Here is a 16872-nt window from a genome sequence, read left to right as displayed (position 1 = left end):
AAGTTCACAGAAGGTTAAGAGGTTCAAACTCCATTGTACATCTTCCTAAGAACAGGGAGATATTCTAAACTCTGAGAAGATCTACAGCTGGATTTATAAGGCCCAAGCAAAGCCTTAGTATGTCTTGAAGAAGAGGAGATGTTTTCCAAGAGCAAAAGGGAAAACTAAGTATGTGTGAAGGACCACAGCCAATTGTGGCTTCTCATATTCCACCTCCAAATAAATTTTGGCATGCATGTAGACCAACTTATTGAACACTTCTAAAATGAGTAGAGATACCAGAACTACTCATGTTATTTGGACTAAAATAGAGGAGTAAGAGTATCATTCTGTAGTTATCTGATAACAGCCACCTAGAAAACTAGAAACAGATATGTTAGGCTGTTATTTCAATATAAAAGACTGAAAGATAGAATTCTCTTAGTCTTTGCATTCTGGTATAGGAAAATGTTTAGTGAAAAAACACATCAGATTGTAAATACTGAAGTTTATGTTTGAAGCATCTCTGTGTGTCACACTGGGCCCTCAGTCTGCTAAGGGTTGATATTGCATGCCCTTCTCATGTCCAAAAATAAAAACATGGAATTACAGCCATTACATGGAAATTCTTTTATTAGATATTTTCTTCATTTACATTTCAAATGCTATCCCAAAAGTCCCCTATACCTTCTGCCCACCCTGCTCCCCAACCCACCCACTCCTGCTTCCTGGCCCTGGCCTTCCCCTGTACTGGGGCATATGATCTTCTCAATACCAAGGGACTCTCCTCCCATTGATGGCCGACTAGGCCATTCTCTGCTACACACACAAATAGAGACACAGTTCTGGCGGGTACTGGTTAGTTCATATTGTTGTTCTTCCTATAGAGTTGCAGAACCCTTTAGTTCCTTGGGTCCTTTATTAGCTCCTTCACTAGGGGCCCAATAGCTGACTGTGAGCATTCACTTCTGTATTTGTCAGGAACTGGCACAGCCTCACAGAAGACAGCTATATCAGGGTCCTGTCAGCAAAATCTTTCTGGCGTATGCAATAGTGTCTGGGTTTGGTGGTTGTATATGGGATGGATCCCTGGGTTGGGCAGTTTCTGGATGATCCTTCTTTCTGTCTCAGCTGGGCACGAATATGAAAATGCCCAAGTCCTGTTTAGATAAAACACAGCCAAATGTGTACAGGAAAATAACACTCAAGCCATAAATGTTTATTCCAAAAACTGTCTTTTGAGGCCAATCAACTAAAACAGCATGTCTTATGTTTGATAAAGTATCTTTGGAATTTGTTTTGTAGCAATTGTCAAAGGAACTGGTACCATTACCTTAGGGCAAGCTTCATATATATTAACCTTGCAATCGGATTGTTATCTGTATAAGGAATTTGAAAAGATTTCTTTTTCTGACAAGCCTTCAAATGTTCCTTTGTTTGAGGAATAAGCAACAGGCCATCTTAGCCTCTGTGTGAGTTCCATATTGCAATATTAACTATTTTCTCATAAATAAAAGCTCATGGTAAATAGCTCTGCATGTTGGGTTAACTTTGACCATAATAAAGATAAAAAAGGAAGCATAGTTGCCATCTGACTTGTTTAACACAATCATTAGTTCTTTATGAAAATATCTTCTTTTTTTTTTTTTTTTAAGATGATACAAACACAAATTTGAGTGCTTCATTTTGTTGTACTTCATTTTCTTGGTGAAGAGATTAAGTCAGAGTGAATTATCTAACGTACCCTAGGCTCAACCCCATGAAGTTGTACACTCAGAGTTTTTGCCAAAGTCTCAAGCAAAGATCACTGATTCTCTAAAAGGGATAATTTTAGTAGGAAATCACTCTGAAATGATCCATAATCCATGCGTAGCCACCAACTGGGGCATGGTAGCAAGGAAAGGAAGTAATTGTGCTTTAAACCATAAACAAAAAGGAGAAGACAGATGAGTTGAAAATATGCAATGAAAAAAATATGATAAATTAAAAGTTTCAAACTAGAAACTCAGACTTTGCACCAGATGGTTCCTAAGAATAAAAAGCCTAAAATGACTTAGAGAGGATTTTCCATACGGCAAAGTGAGGTATCCTCAAATTTCTCTGCTTGGTAAGTGTGAATTGAATGTAAAAATAGATATTTTTTCATAACTTGGCCTATGTAATCTTATACAGTTCAAACTTTAGGAGAAAACTGGATAATATTAAGTGAAACTATCAAAATGCAGACTGAGCCTGAAGCAATCATGAGTGAGGCAGAGAAATTGCCAAGGGTAGCATAGGCATGTCTTTTATCTTTACAGTCATTCCTCGGAGGACCCCTCTGAATCCTCTCATCCTATACCCACAGTACCTCATCATCAGAAACTATGACCTCCCTGCTTCCCTGATGCTGAATAAATCCCATGAGGCAACTGGTCCTCACCACATTTCCTACTTCCCTTTCACTACAAACCCCTTGTTTTTCACTTACATGTAAACTATCTAGACTGAATGATATGTTAAGTTGGAATTTCTTTTTCTTGTCTTCATATTTCAGTCAAAACAACAATATGTAATATTTATGATATAATAAAATACATATCACCATGTTCAGGTTTGTCCTAGAAAATAGTTATGACTAGGTATTAGAGAGGATGTGAAGAATTTAATAAGACATTGACCTTGATTAATCTAGTAGAAAAAATATTTTAAATGAGCTCGTAGGTAATGGAATAATACAACTTAGATATGAACCTGAACTCTGATTTTTAAATTTCCCATGGTTAATAATATACATAATCCATGTTCGTTATAGGTGAACAGAGACCAGAATCGTGACATAGGAGAGTTATGGAAAGTGCTAAAGACATTGTGGATTATACATTTACCAAAGCATATAGCACAATGTAGACACAAAAAACAAAACATATTTTTATTAACAATTCAAGTAAGGTGAACTACAAAAAGTATTCATTCTAAGAGCATGTGTAAGAAATACTATCTTAAAAGCACACGTAAACAAGATGCTATGAAAGTCAGTGAAGGACGGCTGTGTTAGGAAAGAGGATGATAGAAAATTTGGTGGGAAGGAATTTCAAATATCACATATAAGATAGAGACATATTCAAGTCAGAAAACACATGAACAAAATAAGGTGTATGGAAATGCTGGGATGCCTTATGATGTTAACAAAGTCTGATTTCCAACTGAACTGATAAAAGGTAAGGGAGAAGGAACCTAGACAGATGTGTCAGCTGCTAAGAACAGTTACTGTTCTTGTAGAGGGTCCATATTTAATTATTAGTGTCAATACACAGTGGCTTTCAACTGCCTCTGAATCCAATTAAAGAGGTTCCAGTGATTACTTCTGGCCTTCCTGCATATGGTTCCCCAAAATCTTCAGAAACTAGATGGTATCATAGAAAAGGTAGCTGTTTTGATTTTAAAGTTCAGGTGACGGTGATATTATCTAGAAATAGAGGAGAATGACTTTGTAGCAGAACTGTAGGACTGCCTCTTTGTAAATGCTGGAGGGGGCATGCAGCTGCCAAAGCATCTCCTGCAGGAGGACCTAATTGAAGACTGCCTGTGAGATCAAGGATTGGTGGTTCAAATAATACCAACCAATCAGGAACTGCTGTTTAGAATAGATACTTTCTTGGAAACAATGGGGGCGCGGGTGGAAATGTCTTATGCCTTAATGCCTGAATTCATATTCACACATAAACACGCACTACTAAAGGAGCTTGCAGCAGCTCTCAGATGAGTTTGCTGCAGCATTTTTCACCCGCTCCCTGGAGTCTGTGCCCTTGACTCTGCACCAACTCACCCCCAAACCCAAAGAGCAGGTAGGGACAGCAGAGAAACTGCCCAGGGCGCAGGCAACATGACTAGATCTTTAGGGAAGAAGCAAATTTACTACATCTCCGTTTTGGATGGAGATTTGTAAGTATCCAATTGACAGAAGTCCCTGGGAAACACACAGAAAAGGAATAGAGGTTTCAGCAATCCAGTTGGTAACAACTGTAGAAAAGAGACAACAGTATAAAGTGAAGAGTTCTATTATGCATATGAGGTACCAAATACTTTAAGTGTATTTTTACATCTCATATGTGATGTTTAACCTGTATTTTACAAACAAAAGGTGCTAAGCCAGGTTAACGTTAAAAGTGATCTGCTAACTAATTAAGAACACACTTGGATTCAAATGAGGCATCCTTAATGTATGAATTCATATTCACACATAAATACTCATTAAAAATTACAGAGAAGAGCTGAAACTAACAAAGATCTCGGGGCAATTTTTAGGTATTTTGAAACATCAAAATATAACAAAATAAAATACGGTAAGATAAAACAAAAAATTACCACTTGGAATTTGTACAAAGAAAAACCAACAGAAGAAAAAGAGCCCATGAGAAGGCACAAGAATCAAAGAACCACTCATCCATACACTCAGAAGTGACATAAAAATACTAAACTGAAAATATATATATAATGACCTGCTACAGATCTGTGTGTCCCCTATCACTGCCGCTTCTGTTCCTGTGAGGTCCTATGAGCTTTGCTCAGTAGATTTAGAGGGCTTTAAATTGGGTTAGCTACTGAGTATTTTCATTTGCCTCCACATTTTGGAGAATGTATTCCAAGAGGTAAGCATACAGAATGAACTGCACAGTATGTTCATTTCTTGAATGAGTAAATGAAGCACTATGGATAGTTTTTTGTTGTTTTTTTTTTTTTTTTTTTTTTTTTTTTTTTTTTTTTGAGCTCTGTTAGGGATGGGAGCCATTAGCACCAACAGATTTTTCCTGTCCCTTAGATTTCTCCCTTGCCACCATGTTAGGAGATGCAATTGAAACTTTTTTTCTAGAGCAGCAGGATGAGTTTTCCCATGTTTGTGACGTAATAATGCTGTGCTGATTGTCCATTGCACAAGATTACTTCCAATCTCAAAAAAGAACAGGTCCTTACGATATACATCTTGATGGCTTTCAAGCCTTGACAGTCTCTCCTTCTCCTCACCTTTAGGGTTTCAGTACCAACGAAGTTATCTCTGAAATACTATCATGTGCCTCAGCTTTCGCTTGCTAATCCTCTGGGCTAGGGTACATCTAAACTTCTGTCTACAGACAAACCATCACTCCGCTGTTGCCTTCAGTGAAAACTCTTCCTCATTGCCCAGCTCAGGCTCTCTCTTCAGTTCACTCCTCTTCCCTCAGTGTACCAGGAGCACGCTGCTCTGCAACTAACGTAGGAGAGTCACCTAAAAATATCCCAAGCCTGACTGTCATCTGGAGATCCCTGAATGCTTCTTCTTCTTCTTCTAATTTTTGTTCTGTGTCTCTGATAAAAAGCATTCTGGCCCAAAGCAGCTTAGAGATGGAAAGAATTTATTTCAATATTCAGGTGGGAGTCCATTAGTGAAGGAACTCTGAGGAGGAACTCAAGCAGCAACTTCAAGGAGAGACGATTGAGGAATGCTACTTGTTCACTTTCTCACAATTCTCAGTTTTGGTTAGCTTGCTTATATAGATCAGGATTACCTACCCAGAGAATGATGTCACCCAGAGTGGGCGGGGCCCTTCTGTGATGCCTCCATCGAGTCTAGAGTTAACAGTATGATTCTTATAAATGAATCTGTCTGTGTAAATATGTGTTCCCATATGACAATAAAACTCTGTCATAAAACCCTGCTCAGCTCAGTATCTGTTCTTTGCAGATGCTTGGAACTATTTATTTATCACATGCATGAAAAGGAGTCTGCTCTGAGTGAGAACTCCTCTCTGAAGTCTTAGGATTGTGCTCACTCACTTCATCTTAGCATCACTGTAACATCTGTCACTGGACTAACATTAGCCTCATCCCCATAGAGCTTCTCCAGTGTAATTCTTAGGTAGAAGCCAGAGAACATACACATTGTCCTGCATAGTTCTGAACTGTAAGTATAATAATATCAATGAGATATGGATATGAGTAATGAAATTAGAAAGCAGTGTATCTTTGGTTAAGCATATAGAGAGGATAAAGTTAAGTTGATGTATCTAGTCCTCTTGTTCAGTTCATGCTATTTTCTCAAGTAGATACCCAAATCCTGTCTCAGAGTTAAGTAGTAACTAGTGTGTTTGGGATTCACAGGCCTTGCAGTAGAAACATAAGTGAAGAAATTGCATTAGTCATATAAGATAATCCTGAGAATTGATGAAAATACACTGCTTAGAACTGAGTAAGAAGGTAGATTCACTGTCCTAGAGCTTTGTGCCTAGAACTGCAATGGAGCTGCAGAATGTGTAAAAGGTGCCTAATGACTGCCTTTTTATAAAAAAAAAAAATGTATAGGATGAATAACTTTCCTCCTTTTCCTCAGAAATATCTCTATCTAAAATACCTGTAGGGGCTCTAATTAGCATGTTAGTACCCTTCCTATCAGGCTCAAGACAGGCAGGGCCATTATTCTTGAGCCTCTTATAACCTAGTAGTGCATCAGCAAAGACAGTCTCCAACATAACTCAAAGTTTTGGAGAAAGCTAATTTTCCCACATAGAAATGTCTATTCATTTTCTAAAACTAGCATTTCATGAAAATGATTGGTACTAGCTTTGAAACAATGTACTAAACACTAACATTTTTTTATAAAATATAGTTTCCTGAGTCCAGTGTCTCTATCTGAAAATATCCCAATGCAAATGTATTTTTTAAGGATATGGTGTAAATGTATTTCCACTGCTGAAGTAATAAAATGAGAGCTATGCTAATGCATGGATTGGGCTGAGACCAGTGTTTCATTCTCTGTTCTAACTATCCTTAGGCCTAGTCCTAGAAGCTTCTAGGCTCCATAGCATGTAATCTTCATAGCTAAATGACTCAATCTGGCTTTTCTTGACCTCTGACTCAATTGCTCTGCTGGACCTCATACTAATTTTTGGAAATAATTTCTAATGTCCTAGCTTCTTCTTCTTCTCTGGCCTAATGACGAATGGAATAAAGGGAGTGGTGACCTCAGGAAGTTGATACTCTATTCAACTAAGCTTCCCACTTCTGAAAAGGAATTCAGGAAAATGATAGGGCTTGGTTCATGGTACATGTCTGTAACCTTATTACTCTGGAGGAAGAGCTGGAATACAGTAGGATCTCTGAGTTCAAGGGAAGCCTGGCCTAGAGAGCAAGTTCTAAGACAGTCAGGCTTAGATAGTGAAGAAAAACAGAAAGTTGATGCAGATGTAAATAAAATAAAAGGTCCATGTTCCAGGTCCTGCAAGCCACAGAGCTTGGCAGCTTTGGTCAAATGATTCTAGTTTTAGAATCAAGAATACAAGAAAAAGGTTATGGAATCATCCTCTCCTGATAACAAAAGCTGCTGAGTCTGGTTTATCCACTCTTCGTAAATCTTCCTCTCATTTAGAACAGTAATGAATATTCTGTGCCATTGGATGTTAGAAGAATGTAATCTGCCCTTTTAATTAAACTTTATAGTGGATTACAGTTAAGAGATTGATTTGAGTCTCAGAAGAAATTTTGAACTCTGGACTTTTAAACAGAGTTGAGACTGATAGATTATAGAGGTTCTTGAAGTTGGATAGAATGCAGCTTTATATTTCGATATGTTTATAAGCCTATGGGGACAAGAGGGGTGTGATGTGGTAGACTGAATAGAAATGGCCCTTATATGCTCATATGTTTGAGTAAACACTCAAATACTCCGTCATTACAGAGTGGTGTTACTTGACAGTTATTATGAAGGATGGCCTTGTTGTGGTATGTGTGGCTATAGAGGAAGTGGGTTACTGGAGGTAGGCTATGGAACTTCATATGCCTAAGCAATGTTCCATGTTCATATGCCTAAGCAATGTTCAATGTCTCTCTCAAATTGCTGCTTGTGAATCCAAATATAGAACTCTCAGCTACCTCTCCAGCACCATGTCTGGCTGTGTGCCACCAAGCTTCTCACCATGAAGATAAAGAACTAAGCCTCAGACTATAAGCAAGTTCTGAGTTTGTGCTTTCTTTTATGAAAGTTGATGTGGTCCTGGGGTCACTTTACTGCAATGGAACAATGACTAAGACAGAAGTCAATGTAAGAATACCAAAGCAGACATATGTGAAGGAACATCTACCAACCAAATGTTTAAATCATCTGATGATTAAATCACTGCAAAAGCAATCTACAGATTCAATGCAATCTCCATCAAAATTCCAAGTCTATTCTTCAAAGTGATAGAAAGAGCAATTCTCAACTTCATCTGGAATAACAAAAAAAAAAAAAAATCTAAGAGAGCAAAACCAATTCTCAAGAATAAGAGAATTTCTGGGGGAAATCACAATCTTTCACCTCAGGCTATACTACAGAGCAATAGTGATTAAAAACCACATGGTATTAGTACAGAGTCAGACAAGTTGTTCAGTGAAATAGAATTGAAGACCCAGAAGTAAACCCACACACCTATGGTCACTCAAACTTTGACAAAGAGCCAAACCCATACAGTGGGGAAAAAAGAAAGCACGTTCAACAAACTGTGCTGCTTTAACTGGCAGTCTACATGTAGAAAAACACTAATTTGTCCATTTTTATCTCCTTGAACAAAGCTCAAGTCCAAGTGGATCAACATAAAACCAGATATGCTGAAGCTAAAAGAAGAGAAAGTGGGAAGAAGCCTCTAATATATCCACACATGGGAACATTTCCTGAACAGAATACTAATGGCTCACGCTCTAAGATCAACAATTGACAAATGGGACCTCATAAAACTGAAAAGTTTCTATAAGGCAAAAGACACTGTCAATAGGAAAAAAAAAAAAAAAACAGCAACCGACAGATTGGAAAAAGATCTTTACCAACCCTCCATTTGATAGAGGGCTAATATCCAAAATATACAGAGAACTCAAAATGTTAGACTCCAGAAGTTAACTCAATTGAAAAATTGGGTACAGAACCAAACAAAGAATTCCCAACTGAAGAATCTCAAATGGGGGAGAAGCTCTTGAAATGTTCAACATCCTTAGTCATCAGGGAAATGCAAATCAAAATCTCCCTGAGATTTTTCAGGCCACAAGAAATACACAAGGATGTCGAAGAAGAGGTACACTCCTCCATTACTGGTAGGATTACAAGCTGTTACAACCACTTTGGAAATCCATCTGGCAGTTCCTCAGAAAACTGGAAAGAGTTCCCCCTGAAGACCCAACTGTAACACTCCTGGGCATATACCCAAATGATGCTTGAACATATAACAAGGGTACATGCTACACTATGTTCATAGCAGCCTTATTTATAACATTCAGAAGCTGGAAACAACCCACATGTCTTTCAACGCAAGAATGGATATAGAAAATGTGGTACATTTACACAATGAAATACTACTCAGCTATTAAAAACAACAACTTCACAAATTTTCGGTGCAAGTGGGTAGAATTAGAAAATATCATCCTGAGATGGGTAACTCAGAATCAAAAAGAACCATACGTGGAATATACTCACTGATAAGTGGATATTAGTCCAAAAGCTTAGAATACCCAAGACACAATCCACAGACCATGCGAAACTTAACAAATGGAAAGGCTAAAGTGTGGATGTTTCAATCGCACATAGAAGGGAGAAGAAAATAATCGGGGGGCAGGGAGGGTAGAGGGCTGGAAGCATCTGGGTGGGAGAGAGGAGCAAAAAGGAAAGTAGGGCAGGATCAGATATGGAAAGACACAGGAGATAAGGCCAGAGAGCCAGGAAAATGAACAAAAATACGTAGCAGAGGTGGTGGTGGGGAACCACTAGAAAGTTCTAGATGCCAGGGATGCAAGAGGCATCCAGGACCCAATGTGGATGACATTAACTTAAATACCAAACAGAGGGGAAACAAAACCAGAAGAGACAATCTCCAGTAGATAGACATGGTCTCCAGTTGAGAAATGGGGAAACCCACTCAACTCAAAATTTTTAACCCAGAATTGTTCTTGTCTAAAGGAAACATAGGGACAAAAACCAGAGCAGAGACTGAAGAAAAGGCCATCCAGAAACCTCCCTACCAAGGGATCCATCCCATCTGCAGACACCAAACCCCACACTATTTTGGATGACAAGAAATACTTGCAGATAGAAGCCTTGTATAGCTATCCTCTGAGAACCTCTGATCACATCTGACTAAGACAGCTGCATATACTCACAACCAACCATTGGACTGAACCAGGAGACACCAATGGAAGAGTTAGGGGAAGGAGTAATGGAGCTAAAGTTGATTGCAACCAAACAGGAAGAACAACAACATCAACTAACTGGATCCCCCAAAGTTCCCAGGGACTAAACAACCAATCAAAGAGTATGCATGGGCTGGTCCATGCCTCCTGCTACTTATATAGCAGAGGATTGTCTTATCTGGCATCAATGGCAGGGGAGGAGCTTGGTTCTGTGGAGGCTTATTGCCCCAGTGAAGGAGAGTGCTAGAGTTATGAGGCAGGATAGAGTGAGTTCATGGTAAAGGGGAGGGAGATGGGATGGGAGGATTATGGAGAGGAGACTGGGAAGGGGGACAAATTTTGAAATGTAAATAAATAAAATAATTTAAAAATACAATTTTAAAAATTATGTTAAAACAATTGTAGAAAAAAACAGAAAAAGTGAGCAAAACATACAGAAAGTTATTAAAAGTTTTTTATAAGCTTCCACATTTTTATGCAATTTTACTTTGTATTTATCTGGTGATTGCTTCAAGCTAGAGCTACTACATTTAATAATTTTGTAATCCTCATTTTATAAGAGATTCCATTGAAAATTGTTCTTCAGTAGCAAAATTATCATGAAGACATTCTCTTTTAATAATAGAATATTACAGTCAAATAGAAGAATAAACAGTTACACTGTAAGAGGAATTTTACATAAAATTCCTCAAGAAGATGGGTAAATAATGCCAATGGTCAAACAATATTAATGATTATGGAACTCTTCAGTTGTAGTTTTATCATATTCAGTAATGAACAGAAGTCACACCCCTTTTCCATTTCTTTAAGTTATGTGTAACACTACACATCCTGTTATCACTGAATAGCAGTATCCTAGAAGGATTGATGGACTTGAGAAGGATTCCTTTTTATAAACACTGGATTCTGATGCTCTAGTGTGACAGTTAATAGTTATGGATCAGCCTTAATAGCAAAAAATAAAATAAAAGTGGGGCAAAGACAGTGCCTAGTTACAGAGAGGTAGACTGCAGGAAATTTGTATTGATGAGAATGACTTCATGAACTGAGTGAATATTTGGAAAAGCTGTGTATGAAATCACTCTAGAGAAGCAAAACCTGTAAGACTTGAAAGGAAAGTCTTAAAAATAAAAGATATCATAGTTTAGTAAATATATGCAAGGGCTTTTCTACATGTGAAATTCACTAATCCATTAGCAATAACAGAGATATTTATAAGGCAGAATTAGGTAAAATATTGAAAATCTAAGATCATACAACAGACTGTCAGACTTGCAAGACATATGTTAAAGACTGTGTCCCCTATGAGGAAAGTCGGCAACAAATGCAGGCCCATCGCAAGAAAGGTTTTATATCATAGAATGAGTGAAAAGAATGGAATGAGACCCAATAAAGACTGCACTTCAATTTCAAATAACTCATATCCAAATAAATGAAAGAGGATCTGATCCTAACTCTGTTTAGAAGAAGAGAAAATAAACACGAAGTGAGGAAGAAGACAGCATCAGAAATCTCAAATAATCTGCAGATTATTTCATAGCATTCAATTAAAATTTAGTCAGCATATCAGAAAAATATAAAGTGCTTTAAGTTTGAGGGAAAACCTACACTAGCAAAAATTCTCAGGAGAGTATGGTGTGTGCCTTTAACCCCAGCACTTGGGAGGCAGAGGCAGGTGAATCTCTAGAGGCCAGCCTGGTCTACACAGTGAATTCCAAGTCAGTAAGGGCTACAAAGAAAACCCCTGTCTCAAAAATCAAATGAAAACAGAACTTTCTCAGGAGTTATAAATATTGAAGTGCCAAAGCATTGTGATTAAAATGAACATGGGGATCTGATGGTTAATGACAATAAACATTACAAATCAATAAAACCATGCTTATGCAGAAATTTGAGCACGTAAAATAAGACAACAAAATTCAGAATTCAGAATAACATGATGAGTGTTAATGAAACGGAACATAGGTCAATATGACCAAGTTAGGATGGAAAGAATGAGATTGTATTTCCAGAGGGAACCAAGCAAACAGTAACTACATGGTTGCCATGAGTAGACTCCAGGCACCTAAACTGAAGGAGTTTAAGAGAAGCCACGCCTTAGGGCTGTACAAGTCTGATGTCAATATAGTGAAAGAAGTACCTAGAATTTTACTCTGGGCAAATTAAATTGAAACAATACATATCATCACAGAGATGCTCAGCTGTGTTTTCTAAAAATGAAAATTACTTTTAAAGGATTTAGTGCAATTTTCTTGTTGGTTTTCTACCATTATTATTTTCAAAAGTATAACAAAACCTTTGCATGCAAAATTGTTAGATGTAACTGAAATCAATTAAGGCAAGTGTGTGAAAATGGAGACTATTGCTGCATTCATGAATTAATTAGAGACTCGATTACTAGATGCTCTTTTTGTGCTCACCTGATCTTCCAACTCCAAGCATTTCCATTACGAACATCAGTTGGGAAATCAGTGGATAACTGAGATGAATAGAGACCTGAAGGACTAGACTCTTTTGGCGTGTATAGAGATTGCAATTACAATATTCAAGAAAATTTGGTATTAGTAATAATGGAAACTTACAATTTAGAAATAAAGAGATTTGTGTGAAATTGTAGTAGTATAAAGGTAAAGTGTGCACAGAGGGACCAAATTAAACTGTCAGTGACGCTTACTGTATCATGTGGTCATTGACTGTAGAAAAAGAACACTGTAATCTCTTTCATTTAAAAAACGTGATCCAGCCAGCTATTGGATGGAACACAGGGTCCCCAATGGAGGAGCTAGAGAAAGCACCCAAGGACCTGAAGGGGGCTGCAACCCTGTAGGTGGAACAACAATATGAACTAACCAGTACCCCCTGAGATTGTGTCTCTAGCTGCATATGTAGCAGAAGATGGCCTAATTAGCCATCATTGGGAAGAGAGGCCCCTTGGTCTTGCAAACTTTATATGACCCAGCACAAGGCAAGGCCTGGGCCAAGTAGTGGGAGTGGGTGGGTAGGGGAGCAGAGGTAGGGGGGCGGGGTATAGGAAACTTTCGGGATAGCATTTGAAATGTAAATAAATAAAATAATAAAAAAATTTAAAAAAAAACGTGATCCAAATATATATATATATATATATATATATATATATATATATATATATATTAGATGAAAATATTAATGTTCCAAGAGAAAAACTGGCACAATGTAAATGTTTTTCAATTGTAAGATATACAATAAAGTATATAAGGGAATATTCTATAATATACATGAATTATTACTGTATTTAACAGTATCAGTATTTTAACCACAATGTCATTAAATAGGCAGTCATAAAGCCATTTCCACTAATACATCTACCTGATGTATTCTTTGAGTTTGAAGGTTCATATAATGGATTCTACAGGCATGGATTTCATATTTTTATAATCTACTTTCCTTTTGAATACCATTGTTATTCAAGGGTGTAAGTGTCCAATAAGTCAAATACAAGTTTAACTTTCTGTTTTATCCTTTTTCCTTGATTTCATTATGCTTTATGATTTTATTGAATTATTTTTCAGGTAATATATCTTGATCAGTTATACTCCTCTTATTCCTCCCAGGCTCTCCTCATCTCTCTATACAACTAGCTTTGTATTATTTTTCTATCATTCTCTCTTTCTTTAAAAATTGCAGAAAGAAGTCAAAGTCATGTGTATTTTCTTGGAAAATGCATGCTCTCTTTACTTAGGATTTGTTCACCTCTTTCTAGATCAAGTTAGATGGGTAGGTAGATGCATAGATATATATATGGATTCTAATAGATCATATATACAAATGTGTCTATGCAAAAATTCATGGTTGAATGTACTCAAACTTCAGTAACATATTCACCTGAACATACATAAAAAAGCATGTGAAAATCTGCTTATATTTAGCTGTCTTCTCATATTTAGAGGGCCAGCCTTTGATTCTATATGACATGTGTATGGTCACAATTCAGTTCATAATGGAGTCAATTCTTTCTAGAATCAGTTATTGTTAAATAGGAGACTTTAGTCTGATTTTACATAGTGGCATTTTCTTCATTTTGATTTGGCACTTTCTAGGCAAACTATTGATATGTGCTTCATATGCAGAATTGTGCTTACTCTTTTTTTTTTTTTCCTGTGACTAGAAGCTCACCTGTGCTACAAATTCCATCCAGTGCATTCATGCTTAATTTGAACACAGGAAAATGTCAAACCAAGAAGGTAAAATACTTATACTTGAATGTACTTCAAAATATACTAAAAGGAAACACAATTTATTCTTTCTGAGACTTCTGGAATCTTGAATGATACTTGGCTTGGCCAAACAAAATCCACCTCGTAGAGCAGCCTATCTAGATTATATGCATCTCTACATCCCTGATCACTGTTTAGGTCAGAAACTATGTTTCTGAAGTAAATTATCTACATATGTCAGACAAAATATTCCCCTCACCATGACACCATGTTAAAATGCTACTATAAAATTCTGGAAAGAGGTCTGGAAAGATCCAGAATATTTTTTGACACTGATTGATTACTGTTTAGAGAAAGAAGCTAGGGAATAACACTGAAGGGGTGGTCAAAAGGATTTTCTTTGGAATAGATTTAAACAGAGGTATACACACAAGAAGAGACTGCAAGTATTTCTTTAAGAAAACCTGAAACAAATGTAACCTTTGTTCATGGAGTGAAAATCAAAGTTAACAAAATAATACCAAGAGGATAGATTCAGTGGTTGTAAGGTTGAGTGAAGGACCAGAGAATGTTGGATGGAATACTAAGTCACAATATGCTTTTCTCAAAATATTAAATTCTTTTATTCTTACTCTCTTTCATTACAATAGTGAATGATTCCTTGAGATATTTGAAATCCAAGAATACATCATGAAAATCAGTAAATATAACTGTTCTGGGTAAAAGGAAGATGCACAGTATTCTATTCTTCCTGTTAAATGCACTTAAAATCCTTGACTACTGAATATACAATAATCCTCAAAGATCTGAAAGCCAAAATAAGTCATTGATACAGAGGTGTAGAATGTGGAAACCTTAGCCACGGCAGAGTACAGAGTTCCCTATGATTACCACAGCTTTCAATACATCAGTCTCACAGCTGAAGTACAAACTTGGAAATACCAAAGGAAATAGATAAAGAAGAAAGAAAGAAAGAGATTAAAACCTCAGGTCTCCAGATAAAGGACCAGAAAGATACAGGCTAGCCATACAGAAAAGTAGTAGATAATAAGTAGATAATAAGGCATCTGTTTCAGCCAAACAGCACTGAACTTTGAGACCAAGTACAGCATTGACCTCAAACTTCCATCTCCCAGAGCAGAACCAACAATCTTAAAACTTCAAACCTGGTAACGCTTAACTCAAAATGGTTTGCAGCTGTAACTTCAACTCTGTAGACAGATACACAGAGGAAAATTTTCTAGGGTGGGATAAGTAAAAACTTTTTAAAGACAACAGTAAATCCATGATTCCATAATAGGAAAAAATGGTAAACATGTCTTAATAGAAAATTCTGTCAAAATATTTATTCCATGAAAAACATCTGTAAGTGCACCTTAGTCGTTCAAGATTTCTTTATTGTAAGTTCTCTGTTTAGTTCTATACCCCATTTTTTCTTATATTTATTTATTTTACGCTCCATATTTTATTCACCCACAGCCCACTGTCCTACTGCTCCACATTCCATACCTCCTCCATACTCCCTGTCTCTCCACCTGAACTCTAAACTCTCTGGGACCTCCAGTATCTTAAGGATTAAGTCCATCATCTCTGAATGAACACAGACCTCAAAGTCCTCTACTGTATGTGTGATGGTGACCTCATATCACCTGGTGTAAGCTGCCTGTTTCGTTTTAGAGATCTCGAGGGTCCGGAATAATTGATACTGCTTGCCCTCCTCCTCAGCTTCTTTCAGTCTTTCCCTATTGCAACAACAGGGGTGAGCTGCTTCTGTCCATTGGCTGGGTGCAAATATCTGCCTCTGACTCTTTCAGCTGCTTGTTGTGTCTTCTGGAGTGCCCTCATGATAGGTCGCTCTTTGTGAGTGCTCCATAGCCTCAGTGAAAGTGTCAGGCCTTGGGACCTCCCCTTGAGCTGGACCTTCTTTTCCTCAGGCTCCTTTCCATTTCTAACCCTGTAATTCTTTCAGACAGAAACAATTATGGGTCAGAGTTGTGACTGTGGGATGCCTCCATTTAATGCCCTGCCTAACTGCTGGAGGTGGGCTCTATAAATTCCTCGCCCTACTGTTGTGCATTTCCTCTAAGGTCCCTCCCTTTGTGTCCTGAGAGTCTCTCACCTCCCAAGTCTCTGGTGTATTCTGGAGGGTCTCCCCAAACTCTTACTTCCTGCGGTTACCTGTTTTCATTCTTTCTACTGGTCCTCTGGGATTCAGTCCTTTTCCCTCACCCAATACCAGATCAGGTTCCCTCTCCCCCCAACTCCCTCCAGTGCACTTTCCCTCCAAGATCCCCCCCTCCCTTCCTACTTTTGAAAGACCCCCGAAGGGAGCCCCCCCCACTCCAGTCTCGGGAAGGACGCGCACCCAGTAGGACGCTGAGACCAACTTGCTGTAAACACACGAGGAAGTTTATTGAAGACAGGACAAGACAAGAGCTCAGGCCAGCATGCTGGGGTCGAAACTCATATGCCACGCAGGGGTAGAGGAGTTCGACCCCGACCTGAATTTTTACAGAGCTTATAAAGGAGAAAACCA

The sequence above is a fragment of the Mus pahari genome, chromosome 17 (assembly GCF_900095145.1).
Source record: "Mus pahari chromosome 17, PAHARI_EIJ_v1.1, whole genome shotgun sequence".
NCBI lineage: Eukaryota > Metazoa > Chordata > Mammalia > Rodentia > Muridae > Mus > Mus pahari.
The sequence above is the reverse complement of the archived record's forward strand: the minus strand, read 5'-3'. Positions refer to the sequence as shown.